Source organism: Diabrotica virgifera, chromosome 3 (genome assembly GCF_917563875.1).
Source record: "Diabrotica virgifera virgifera chromosome 3, PGI_DIABVI_V3a".
NCBI classification, from domain to species: Eukaryota; Metazoa; Arthropoda; class Insecta; order Coleoptera; family Chrysomelidae; genus Diabrotica; species Diabrotica virgifera.
Genome location: NC_065445.1, coordinates 170,250,752 through 170,263,359, shown reverse-complemented (window position 1 = coordinate 170,263,359; position 12,608 = coordinate 170,250,752). Strand labels below are relative to the sequence as shown.

The following is a 12,608-nucleotide window of genomic DNA, read 5'->3' as shown; positions in this document are numbered from 1 at the left end:
TATGTAATTTTAGTTTACGTTTAAACAGCTTTTACAATCATTAAACGTAGTTGTTCATTACTAGGGCAATTTTGACATAATTGAAGATAATATCAAACAAATATATGAAATAAAAATTATAAATACACGTAATGAGTATAAACGTAGATTGTAGAGCAAGTATATTAGTAAAACAACAGACAAAAAATGAAAGTGGCACAAGATCAATCTGGCGTATTTAGACATCTGTAAAAGATGAGTTACATACTTATCTACTGCAAAGTATCGTAAAAACAAGCTACTTGCCCAATGGATTCATGAAAAAAGATAATGAGTCACATCACATAATTCTACTTTTAGTATAGGTACTTTTTAAATAACAATAAATACCGTAAAATGAGATTTTACACAAGATAATAATAAAAGCTTTTAAAATTGTGCCACTTCGGTACATTTCAAAATCTGCGTAATATCTCTGCAACATCTTTTACTAAAGTTACCATTGACTTCCTCATCAATTAAACAAAAAACACAAACAATGCATTGATATCTTCACTCGCACCCACCGCCACCACCATAACTTACTTCGATGTCAAAGAAGTCTTTGCACTCGCGGTCCACTTTTTAAAAATAAAGTACTAACAGCGGTACTACTCCGGAGCCTAGTAAATAGTTCACGCGTACGATCGTCGTATGGTTCCGGTACCCGCAACTCTAACTTTGGTTCTGTGAGATCGAAGAACAACGTACGTTACACCTGATCGATGTAGACTCAGAGAGGTACGACGCCCCACTCTGATAGCTATTTTATACACGCTGTATTTTGTTGAGTACCTTCTGAAACTGGTTGTCCGCTAACGTGGGGTACTTAGAGATAACGAGTGATAATGAATGGGGATGACAGGGATGTATTTTAATGGATCGTTTCCTGTTTTTGCTTAAGATAACTATAGAATATTGAGCCTTTTGAATAGCACTCTTTACTGTACCCTTATAGGACAGTCAATGAGGGTATTTGGCTCCGAATTCCATCCTACTACATCGATTTACTTGATATTTCACAGTAAGTAGGGAATAGCTCAAGAAACAAAGTCTACCCTATGCCGATATGCGCTTTTATATTGGGGGTGGTTCCAACCCCTTCTCAGGGGTGAAAAATGTTTTGGTTAAAATAGCCATGGAAGAGGCTAGAGATCCTAATTTTAAACAAAAACTGTTCTATAATTATTTTTTGAAAACTGAATACTGTTTGAGTTATTCGTGGTTGAAAATTGACCATTTTCATTGAAAAATTGCACCTTTTCGGACGGATTTTTGTGAATACCTTAAAAACTATGCATCTAACAAAAAAACTATATAAATTATTTCTGTAGGTTATAAAAAAACAAAGAGATTTGTTTCTTCATAAATCTTCCAGTTAAAATACAAAGAGGGGTATGGTAGGTAAGAAGAGTTTGTTTTTTTGCTGCATGCTCAAATCGGTTTATTCAACTTGAAATAACAGAGAACCTGTCGATTTTAGGTGTATAATGACACTTATAATTTTTGTAGGTCTTGAAAAGACCTTTAAAATGCGCAATACTAAATGTCGATGACATTCAAACTAAGCGAGATCTGCAAAAGTTGATGACTAATGTATTTTAAGAAGAAATGAGAAGTATATTTAAACCCTCATGCATCAGAACTTAAATACATCGTTTTCCTTCTACAATACTTTTTATTATAGTGTTGTTTCTATGTTCAAAAAGTTGGACCGGATTAAACTGAACGGTTTTTGAAAAAAAAATATAATTAAATTATAGAGTGTATTTTTAAATTTTCTTAAAAATCTTCCTTTTCCTCCATGTAACTCGAAAAAGATAAGAGATACGAAAAAAGATACCACACAAAAATGTAGCGCTTCTTTAGATATAAATTTCCTTTTTATTTTTCAATACTGTATCTGTTATCATTTTCAAGTTACATGGAGGAAAAGGGAGATTTTTAAGAAAATTTAAAAATGCGCTGTATAATTTGATCTTTTTTTTCAAAAACCATTCATTTTAAACCCGTCCAACTTTTTTAACATAGAAATAACACTAAAATAAAAGGTATTATGGAAGGAAAACGATGCATTTATATTTTGGTGGATGGGGGTTAAAATTACTTCTCATCTTTTCTTAAAATACACTAGTTATCAATTTTGTTTGCAGCATATCTCGCTTAGTTTTAATGTAATGCACCTCTAACATAGCTCATTTTAAAGGTCTTTTCAAGCACTACAAAAGGTATTAGTAGCATTATGATATAAAAATGACCGTTTCAATGTTATTTCAAGTTGAATACATCAATTTGAGAATGTTCCAAAAAACAAACTACACTCACCGGCACAAAAAACGGGCACCATAAAAAATGGGCTATTTTTAATGACTTGTATTTACTAAAACTGACATCCAATTTAAGTAATTTTTTAATATGTTATAGCCTTATTCTTTAACAATATCGCTGTAATAATATTGTTGCTAGACAGGTACATTGTCATTGTATACAGGGTGTACGAATCAAACAGTGTTTTTTTTTTGTCAAATTTTGGAACACCCTGTGGAATGTTCTAGCTTTTATAAAATACTGAAATTAAAACCCAACTATAGCCTCAGGTTTTTTTAATATTCTGTTTTGTGATTCATTCGCTTATGTTGGATAATAAAAAAGTTAGGCACTTTAACAACTACCCCTGTTTTTCGTCAATACAGGGTGTTTTTAAATAAGTACGGCAAACTTTAAGGGGTAACTCAGCATGATAAAATAATGACAGTTTGCTTTATAAACGTATGCCCGCAAATGCTTCGTTTCCGAGATAGGGGGTGTTGAAATTGTTCTTACAAACTGACGATTTATTTATTGCTCTAAAACGGTTTGTGATATGCAAATGAAATTTGGTAGATTTTAAGAGGTAGTTATTGCAAATTTTTTGGCATACAACTATAATTTTATATTCACCATTGGCGTGCATACGGGTATAAATATTATAAATATATCCCGTATGCACGCCAATGATGAATATAAAATTCTTAGTTGTACGCCAAAAAATGCGCAATAACATCCTCTTAAAATCTACCAAATTTTATTTGCATATCACAAACCGTTTTAGAGCAATAAATCAATCGTCAGTTTGTAAGAACAATTTCAACACCCCCTATCTCGGAAACGAGGCATTTGCGGGCATACGTTTATAAAGCAAACTGTCATTATTTTATCATGCAGAATTACCCCTTAAAGTTTGCCGTACTTATTTAAAAACACCCTGTATTGACGAAAAACAGGGGTAGTTGTTAAAAGTGCCTAACTTTTTTATTATCCAATATAAGCGAATGAATCAATAAACAGAATGTTAAGAAAACCTGAGGCTATAGTTTTTACCTGAGGGTTTTAATTTCAGTATTTTATAAAAGCTAGAACATTCCACAGGGTGTTCCAAAGTTTGAGAAAAAAACACAATTTGATTCGTACACCCTGTATACAATGACAATGTACCTGTCTAGCAACAATATTATTACAGCGATATTGATAAAGAATAAGGCTAGGTATAACATATTAAAAAATTACTTAAATCGGACATCAGGTTTAGGAAATAAGGGACATTAAAAATGATCCATTTTTGGGGTGCCCGTTTTTTGTGCCGGTGAGTGTATTTTCAGCTAACATATCTCTTTTTGTATTATAACTAGAAGATTTATGGAACGAAAATGCAGAGGCATGGGCGTAGACCTTGGAGAGATTTGCTTATATACATTGCAGTTTGCTGATGACCAGGTTGTTATAGCAAACGATAAAGATGATTTAGAGTACATGGCAAGGAAATTACAAGAAGAATATAGAAAGTGGGGACTAGAAATTAATACAGAAAAAACAAAATACCTGCCAATAGGTACCGAACTATCGAACATCACATTAGAAAATAATGAAATCATCATGCCCTGCGACCATTACACATATCTAGGAATCGTTTTTGACACAACGGGGAAAGATGATGAAGAAATAAAGAGAAGAATAACACAATCCAGAAAAACAATAGGTTGTCTAAACAGCGTACTGTGGAATCATGAAATAGGGAAAAGAAGAAAACACAATATCTACGAATCTCTTATTAAAAGCAGTCTATTGTACGGAGCAGAAACTTGGCGGATAACCGAAAACAACAGAAGAAAACTGGAGGCAGTAGAAATGGACGCTTTTAGAAGATCAGTAGGAGTGTCACGCAGAGAGAGAATACGTAATGATGAGATAAGACAGCGAATGGGGGTTGACGGCTCTCTAACAACAGACATAGAAAGAAAACAGCTGATATGGTACGGACACGTCCAGAGGATGGATAACTCAAGACTCCCTAAAATAATTATGCAATGGGTACCACCAAACCGCAGAAAGAGAGGAAGACCCAAGAAATCTTGGAGAGAGGGAGTAACGAAGGCGATGAGCGCAAGAGATCTTAGAGAGAGCCAATGGGATGATAGAGTGTCATGGAAATTAGGCATCGGACAACGTCGCAAGACGTTTTAAAACCGATTGATAGATAGATAGATTTATTAAGGCAAGTGTCTCTTTGTTTTTTTATAACCTACAAAAATGTTTAATCTAGTTTTTTAGTTAGATGCATAGTTTTTAAGGTATTCGCAAAAAACCGTTCGAAAAGGTATTATGTTTCAATGAAAATGGCCAATTTTCAACCACGAATACCTCAAAAAGTATTGAGTTTAAAAAAATATATAGAACAGTTTTTACTTAGCCTTAGAATTAGGTTCTCTAGCGAATTCCGTGGTAATTTTTACCAGAAAGTTTCCACCCCTCAGAAGGGGTGGGAACCACCCCCAAGATAAAATCACACATCGGCATAGGGTAGACCTTGAATTAGGAGATAAGTAGAGGCTAGGCCCAAAATTTCATTAAAATCCATGTAGTAGTATAGAATTCGGAAGTAAATATCTATTATATATAATCCTATATTATATATAATCCTATATTATATATAATCCTATATTATATTATAATCCTATTCTTGCTCCCATTGACCGGCGTATTAGTAGCGGTAAAACTTATTTTTGTTCCGAAATAGTTTTAATCTTAGTTTGTTACCTCTAATGAAATACACCAGCACTTTTAAAACTGGAACATTTATTTGACTTTCCGAGATGTTAAAAAAATCATGTAAACATTAATCAATTTTACGTAACAGAGATATTGAATTAAAGGACCATCTATTGAGGATCTATAATTCAGATATTCAGATACAAAAATTTAAACATAACTTACAAAAACAGTTGCAAAATTTACTATAAGAAGATACGAGAATCATACATTTTTTAGCCAAATTTCACTACTCTATTATGTGCTCCTATGGTCTGAGTTAAAACATTCAACTGTCGTGACATGTAGGTAATTAAATCATCATCTTCTTCTTCCTTTACATTAGGAATTTTGCTCATTCATTGGTTGGTTGTTTCCCATATGGAACTTCACTATTCTAATTAGTATATAAGCCACAATTTAACTTAAAAAATGATTTTATTAGTAATTTAATTAGAATAGTAAATTACATAAATGCCACAAAGAAATAGCTTCAGATCCATATGAAACATTGACACTACGTTTCTTGCGCGCTCGACCGATTCTTCTTCTGTCAACTGGTGATTTGTCCCTTGCTACTTTAACAAGTCTTTGTTTCGCCATTCTACAGATGTAATTGTTCCATTTTTTTTTTATTTGGTATCCACTCATTGATACTCTGCACATTATATTTTGTTCTAATCTCGTCACTACCCGTGTTGAGCTGCCCCCCGACTTGCAAAATTTTAAAAACAAATAGCCCTGCTTCATGAGCTATTTATGAGCTTTCATATTCCGCAAATTAAAAATTTTGAGCTCGTTACACTGAGCAGGAATTTAATATTTTATTTCCACTGAGCAGGAATACACTACTTAAAAATAGGGATATTGAATCGACTTTTGCGGCAGAATTACGAGCTATTTATGAGCTCTTGAAATGATATAGTTTCGATTTTTGAGCTCATCCCCTTCACCCCCAAACAACCCTTTAATTGATTTTACTTAAGAGAAACATGCTGAAAATAATTAAAATATATCGTATCGCGGATATAATTTGTATAGCTTATATATTCTAAGAATAAACTCTTAAATCACGCGCATTTCGATTATTGAGCTACAACCCCTTCGCAAGAAAACCACCCCTTCTTCCCGAAATTAAGAGATAATTTCACTTAAAATGAATTAGATTAATTATTTGGCGACTACATCGTTTAATAATTTATGAGCTCGCAAAATACACCCATTTCAATTATTGAATTGCAATTTTCTTTCTATAGTGCAGTCACTGATAATAAAAATCAACTACAATCTTTGATTTCGGTGAACCTCCATTCATTTTGACAAAAATTGGTGAGTGGATAGAGGATACCTCAAGAAACAAAAGTAACATGGTACCAACTTGCGGTTTTAGGCTGGGGTAGATATCACCCCTTCTCGGGGGTGAAAATTGCTTTAATAAAAATAACCCCACAAATCGATACAGGGACAAATTCTAAGCAACATTTGTTATATAACGTTATTAAAATAAATCAATACTTTTTGAGTTATTAAAGATCAAGTATTTTAATTTTTGTGAAAAAAAATGCATGTTTTAAAGCGATTTTTCATAAATAACTCTAAAACTGTAAGTTTTTACAAAAAAATTTTCATCACTAAAATTGAAGCTAATAAAAAATATAATAAATTCCTTACTTGAAAAACCAGTTAATGTTAATTTAAAATAAGTTATAGGTAATTGAATATATATTTTATTCTGCGAGTATTCCAATCTAAAGATACAATCTTAAATAACGGTAAAGCGATGCATTTTATAATGCTTACTAAATACTTGTAAAATATTAGAAATACCTATCAAATGAGCTCCAGAATAAGTTAATATGATCAAAATTTATACTCCAAAAAAATTTCCAAAAAATTATATTTTTTCTTTTTAATAAATCTGTTAATTTTTATAATGTCAGGCACATCCAACTATTTGAAAGGTAATTTCAAGAGCTATAAAACAGTATTACATTTTAATCTGTCAAATACTTTATTTTTTAGGATAATAGGTTAAAGGGCTCCAGTTACATTGTTCTCGCAGTCAAATTAAGGCTTAAACGTTTCTATCTTGGATATTTTAATTCATACAGAAATCAAAAGACAATAAAATCTTTGCTAATAAAAAAACTCAAATTTCGTTATCTATCATTTTTTACTTGTATCGGGTATTGTTGGAGTTATTATCAAAAGCAAATAATTTACGAAAATTTTAAAAATTTTGATTTTTTAAATCATATAAGTATATATATATATATATATATTTTTTTTTAAAATATTAATTCTAAATCGGTCAACATGTTTAAGGTCATTACTTATGCTAAAGTAAAGAAAGTCTTATAGAGATTACAAAAGATTTTAATTTTTGTGGAAATGGCGTTCGATTTATTTTTTACTTTTTACTAAAAATTTGAGAGGGTCCTATTATTTTCATGTTCACTTGCTTAATTTGGATGATTCTTTCGGTGCTCATTTAATAAGTATTTCTAAGTGCTTTGACAAATATATATTAAGTAGGTATATTTTATAAATTGCATCGTTTTCCTGTTAATTAGGCTTGAATAATTAGATTTAAGTTCTCGCCAAAAAGAATACATTTAATTAACTATTATAACTCACTTTGAATTAATAATAAAAGGTTTTTTAAAGCTTTAATTTTGGTAATGATAACTTTTTTTATAAAAACTTACACTTTTTAAGTGAATTGCGAAGAGCCGCTTTAAAGCATAAATATATTTTTCACGAAAAATTAAAATCTTTGATCTTTAATAATTCAAAATTATTAATTTATTTAATTAACTTTATATAACAAATTTTGCTTAAAATTTGTCGTTCAATCGATTTGTGGAGTTATTTTTAATGAAATAATTTTCACCCCCGAGAAGGGGAGGTATCCCTCAGGGTAAAGGCGCAAGGTGGCACCATGTCACCTTTGTTTCTTGGAATATCCTCTAACCACTCACCAATTTTCGTGAAAATCGATGAAGGTTCAACGAAATTGAAAGTAATAGCTGATTTTTACCTTCAGTGACTGCACTATACAAAAGAAATTGCAATTTAATGACCTAATGGCACGTATTTTGGGAGCTCATAAATTATTAAGCGATATGTAGTCGCCAAATAATTAATTTAATTTATTTTAAGTACATCTCTCTCTTAAGCTGGGAAGACGGGGTGGTTTTCTTGCGAAGGGGTTGTAGCTCAATAATCGAAATGCGCTTGATTTGGGAGTTTATTCTTAGAATATATAAGCTATAGGAATTATGTCAGCGATACGATATATTCAAATTTTTTTTAGCATGTTTTTCTTAAGTAAAATAAATTAAAGGGTTGTTTGGGGGTCAAGAGGATGAGCTCAAAAACCGAAACTATATCATTTTAAGAGCTCATAAATAGCTCCTAATTCTGCCGCAAAAATCGATTCAGTATCCCTATTTTTAGGTAGTAACGAGCTCAAAATTTTTAATTTACGGAATATGAAAGCTCATAAATAGCTCATAAATCAACGCTCTTTGATTCCTAATTTTTTCAAGTGGTGGGGGGACAGCTCAACAGGGGTCTCGTCACTCAATATTTCAATATTCGGTTTCTTATTGTGTTTCTTGTAATTAGTTTAAGTATTCTGATTTCTGCTGTTTCCAGCGCTCTCTGTGTTTTGGCTGTGCTGGTTTTTTTTTTCTGATGAGTACTTACGTCATTATTGCTGTTATACTCGACTGATAGAATCTTGATTTCATCTCATAGTTGTTAGTGTATCGGTTAGGTCATATCACCATCATCATCATTGGCTCTACAACCCATGGTGAGTCTTGGCCTGTTCCGGACTCAACTTACATCCCTTCCTATCTTTCGCATTGGTTTTCCAATTTCGCACTTCTAACACTCGCAAATCGTCTTCCACTTGGTCCTTAAATCGTTCTCTGGACCTGCTTCTTCTCCTCACTCCATCCAGTCTCTGGCTGTAAATGTTTTTCGACGGCTCCGCCTCATTCACTCTCTCTAATTGGCCTAGCCACCGCAGCCTGTTTATTTTGATAGATCTACCAATACTAGGCTCACTATGAAGATGGCAAAGCTCAAAATTGTAGCGTCTATGCCATAATCTGTTTTCCTTCACGACTTTATAGATATGTCTGAGGATTTTACGCTCAAAACAGTCAAACCGTCCTTCATCACTTGTTATTGTGAGGACGGGCTTGGTTAGAGTTCTGTATACAAATATTTTTTTCTTTTTGTAACTATGTTTGATGGTAAAAGTTTATATAATCCATATTAAGCTCGGTTTGCTAGATATAACATCATCATCATCCAGCCTTCTGCATCCAAAGTTGAACATAGGCCTCCCCTAATTTCTTCCAGTTTTGTCGATCTTGGGCTTTCTGCAACCAATTTCCAGCAATACTTTTGACGTCGTCTGTCCATCGTATAGGTGGTCTACCTCTACTTCTTCTGTCTCCTCTTGGTCTCCACACTGTAATTTTTTGAGTCCACCTCCCGTCCTTCATTCTGGCTACATAGCCCGCCCAATTGCATTTCAGCCATGCTACTCGCTCTATGACATCTCTGGTGTCTGTCCTTTTTCTGATTTCTTCGTTTCTGATCCTATCTCTGAGAGTCAGTCCAAGTAGTGACTGTTCCATTCTTCTTTGGGCCACTCTAAGTTTCGTTGCTGTGGACTGGGTTAACGATAATATTTCGGCGCCGTAAGTCATGACTGGAAGCACACATTGCTTGAACGTCTTCCTTTTTAAATAATTTGGCAAGTTGCTCTTGAAGATGTCTGATAGAGCTCCAAATGGGGTCCATGCTAAGGTGATCATTCTCTGTAATTCAGCAGTTTGATTGTCCCTGGCAATTTGGATTTCATGCCCTAAGTATTTATATTTATGGACCAATGCTGTTTCGTTGACGTCGACTTTTGGATTCTCGCTTGGTACCAGGTTTGTCATGTATTGTGTCTTTCCAAAATTTATGTTTAAACCAACTTTTTTATAGGCGGCATCTAACTCAGTAAGCATAATTCTAATCTCTTTTAAGCCTTAAGATCCTGAATTAATTTATTTAGAAAATTTTATTTTTTTTTTATTTTGATGTATTCAGGAGAAGGTTTTAAAACCAAATACATACATTTTTTTTCTAATGATTTATGATTTTTTAGAAAATTTCCGTTACATATATGTAACACTAGGAAGATATAGGAGCAAAATATTTAAAATATTTCCAATTATAAATTTCAAAATAACAAACAAATACAAAACTAGATAAATGAAAAATAATAATCAAGTTATTGTAGATGAAAATCGATGTTGCACTTGATGCACACTCCCACATTGCACTTGCAACCCGTAGTACGCACATATGAACTGCAGCTTTCATCTGCAAAACGTATCCTTTTCTTAGCAGGAATATAGGTCAGGATATGATCAATCTTATCATATCATATATCTACGACTACTTTGGACGAAGATGGTAAGTGCACTGTGCCATCTTGTAGGTGTTTCACTTTGGTGCAGACATAAGTTGAACAATTCCCTTATGTTGTTTAAAAGTCTGTCTCCTCCAATCTTTACGGCTTCTATAACGATATTGTCTTCTCCCGGAGCTTTATTTATTTTCATTTTTCTCAATGCGTTCTTGATTTCGTCTGTTGATATATCAGGCATCAATTCCGATCCTTGGTTGACTAACCTATTTCCTGAATCTTCTAGTGGCTCATCATAGTTTTGTTGGCTGTTGTATAGTTCTGTATAGAAGTCTAGATATCATCATCATCATCAGCCCATAGTCGTCCACTGCTGAACATATGTCTCCTCGAAAAACTTCCATTCAGATCTATCCTGCGCTGCTGCAATCCAGTTGGTGCAAATCCTCTTTATGTCGTCAGTCCATCTTGTGGGTGGTCTTCCCGGGTTTCGTCTATTCGCTCTCGGTCTCCATTCCAAGATTTTTTTGGTCCACCTATCATCACTCATTCTAGCGACGTGTCCTGCCCACTTCCATTTAATTTTGGCTATGTGTTTTATTATGTCTTCTACACCACTTCTACGAATTTCTTCGTTTCTTACCCTATCTCTTAACGTTATGCCCAACAATGATCTTTCCATTCTACGTTACGTCACTTGTAGTTTTCGTGCAGATGTCCTTGTTAGGGTAAGTGTCTCTGCGCCATATGTAAGAACAGGCAGGACACATTGATTAAAGGCTTTTCTTTTTAAGCTGATAGGTATATCACCTTTAAAAATATCACGTAGTCTTCCATATGCTGCCCATCCCAGAGTTATTCTTCTTAGCAGCTCAACAGTTTGATTGTCTCTGCTAATTTTTACCGTATGTCCAAGGTATATGTAGCTGTCAACAACATCAATTTCGACGTCTTCTCCCTTTAAAGGACGGCTCGGAACTAAATTCGTCATCATTTTGGTCTTTTGGTAATTAATATTTAGACCTACTTTACGTGCTGCATCGCGGAGTTTATTCAACATATCATTGGCAGTTTTTAGGTCATCTGAAATCAGAACAATATCATCTGCGAATCGTAGATGACTGAGCATCTCATCATCGATATTTATTCCTTTATTTTCCCATTCCAGTGATTTCAAAGCATGTTCAAGTACAGTAATGAACAACTTAGGCGACATAGTATCTCCCTGTCGAATACCTCTCCTGATATATATCTTATTGGTAGGACCGTGCAGATTTATAGTTGTTGTAGCATTTATGTATATATTTTCTATAATATTGGTGTACCTATGATCAATTCGACACTCTTCCAATGCCTTAAGTAGTGCGGGTAATTCGATAGTATCAAACGCTTTATGGAAGCCTATAAACGTTAGAACTAGAGGTCTATTGTATTCAATTGATTTTTCAATCAAGACTTTGATGCACTGTAGGTGGTCATTTGTACCGTAGTTGGGGCGAAAACCAGCCTGTTCTTTTGGTTGGTACAGCTCAAATTTTGCTTCCAATCGATTGGTTATTATTCTGGTGTACAGTTTGTATAAATGGTTGAGTAGAGAAATTGGCCTGTAATTCTCTAGGTTCATGTTGTCACCCTTTTTATGCATAATAATTGTAATTGAGTTATTCCAAGCTAAAGGAATTTTTTGACTATAAAAGCAGAGATTGAAGAGGTCTTGTATTTTTTTCAGAAGAGAAGTTCCGCCAAGTTTTATAGCTTCTGTAACTATTCCATCATCTCCCGGAGCCTTGTTGTTTTTCATTTTTTGGAGTGCCTATTGTATCTCATCTTGAGTAATTTCTGGAATATCCTCAGATCCCTGATTTTGTACCTTGTGTCTATTTTCTGGATTTATGACATTGTTAACTTAGTTTGTGTATAATATAGTGTAGAACTCTTCGACTATTCATAGTATTTTCTGTCTGTTGTTATCTCACCATTTTTATCCCTAAGCCGGAAAATTTCTTTTCTACTTATCGTCATTTTTCGTCTCATTACCTTCATGCTCCGGTTTTGCTCTATAGTCTATACTATTTTTTTCATGTTT

At 33.5% G+C, this 12,608-nt stretch overlaps 1 protein-coding gene across 2 annotated transcripts in view; it reads right to left on the bottom strand.

The window, feature by feature from the left end:
* LOC114333418 (lysosome membrane protein 2) overlaps positions 1 to 12,608 on the bottom strand; it is a 705,292-nt gene that overhangs the window by 339,156 nt on the left and 353,528 nt on the right. Inside the window, exon 1 of one of the 2 annotated variants that reach the window (XM_028283287.2) lies at positions 565 to 783. The exons of the other annotated variant lie outside the window; for it this stretch is intronic. The gene's annotated coding sequence lies outside the window, so the exon portion shown is untranslated. Of the gene's footprint in view, positions 1 to 564; positions 784 to 12,608 lie in introns of those variants that run through there. 2 annotated transcript variants of the gene reach the window in all.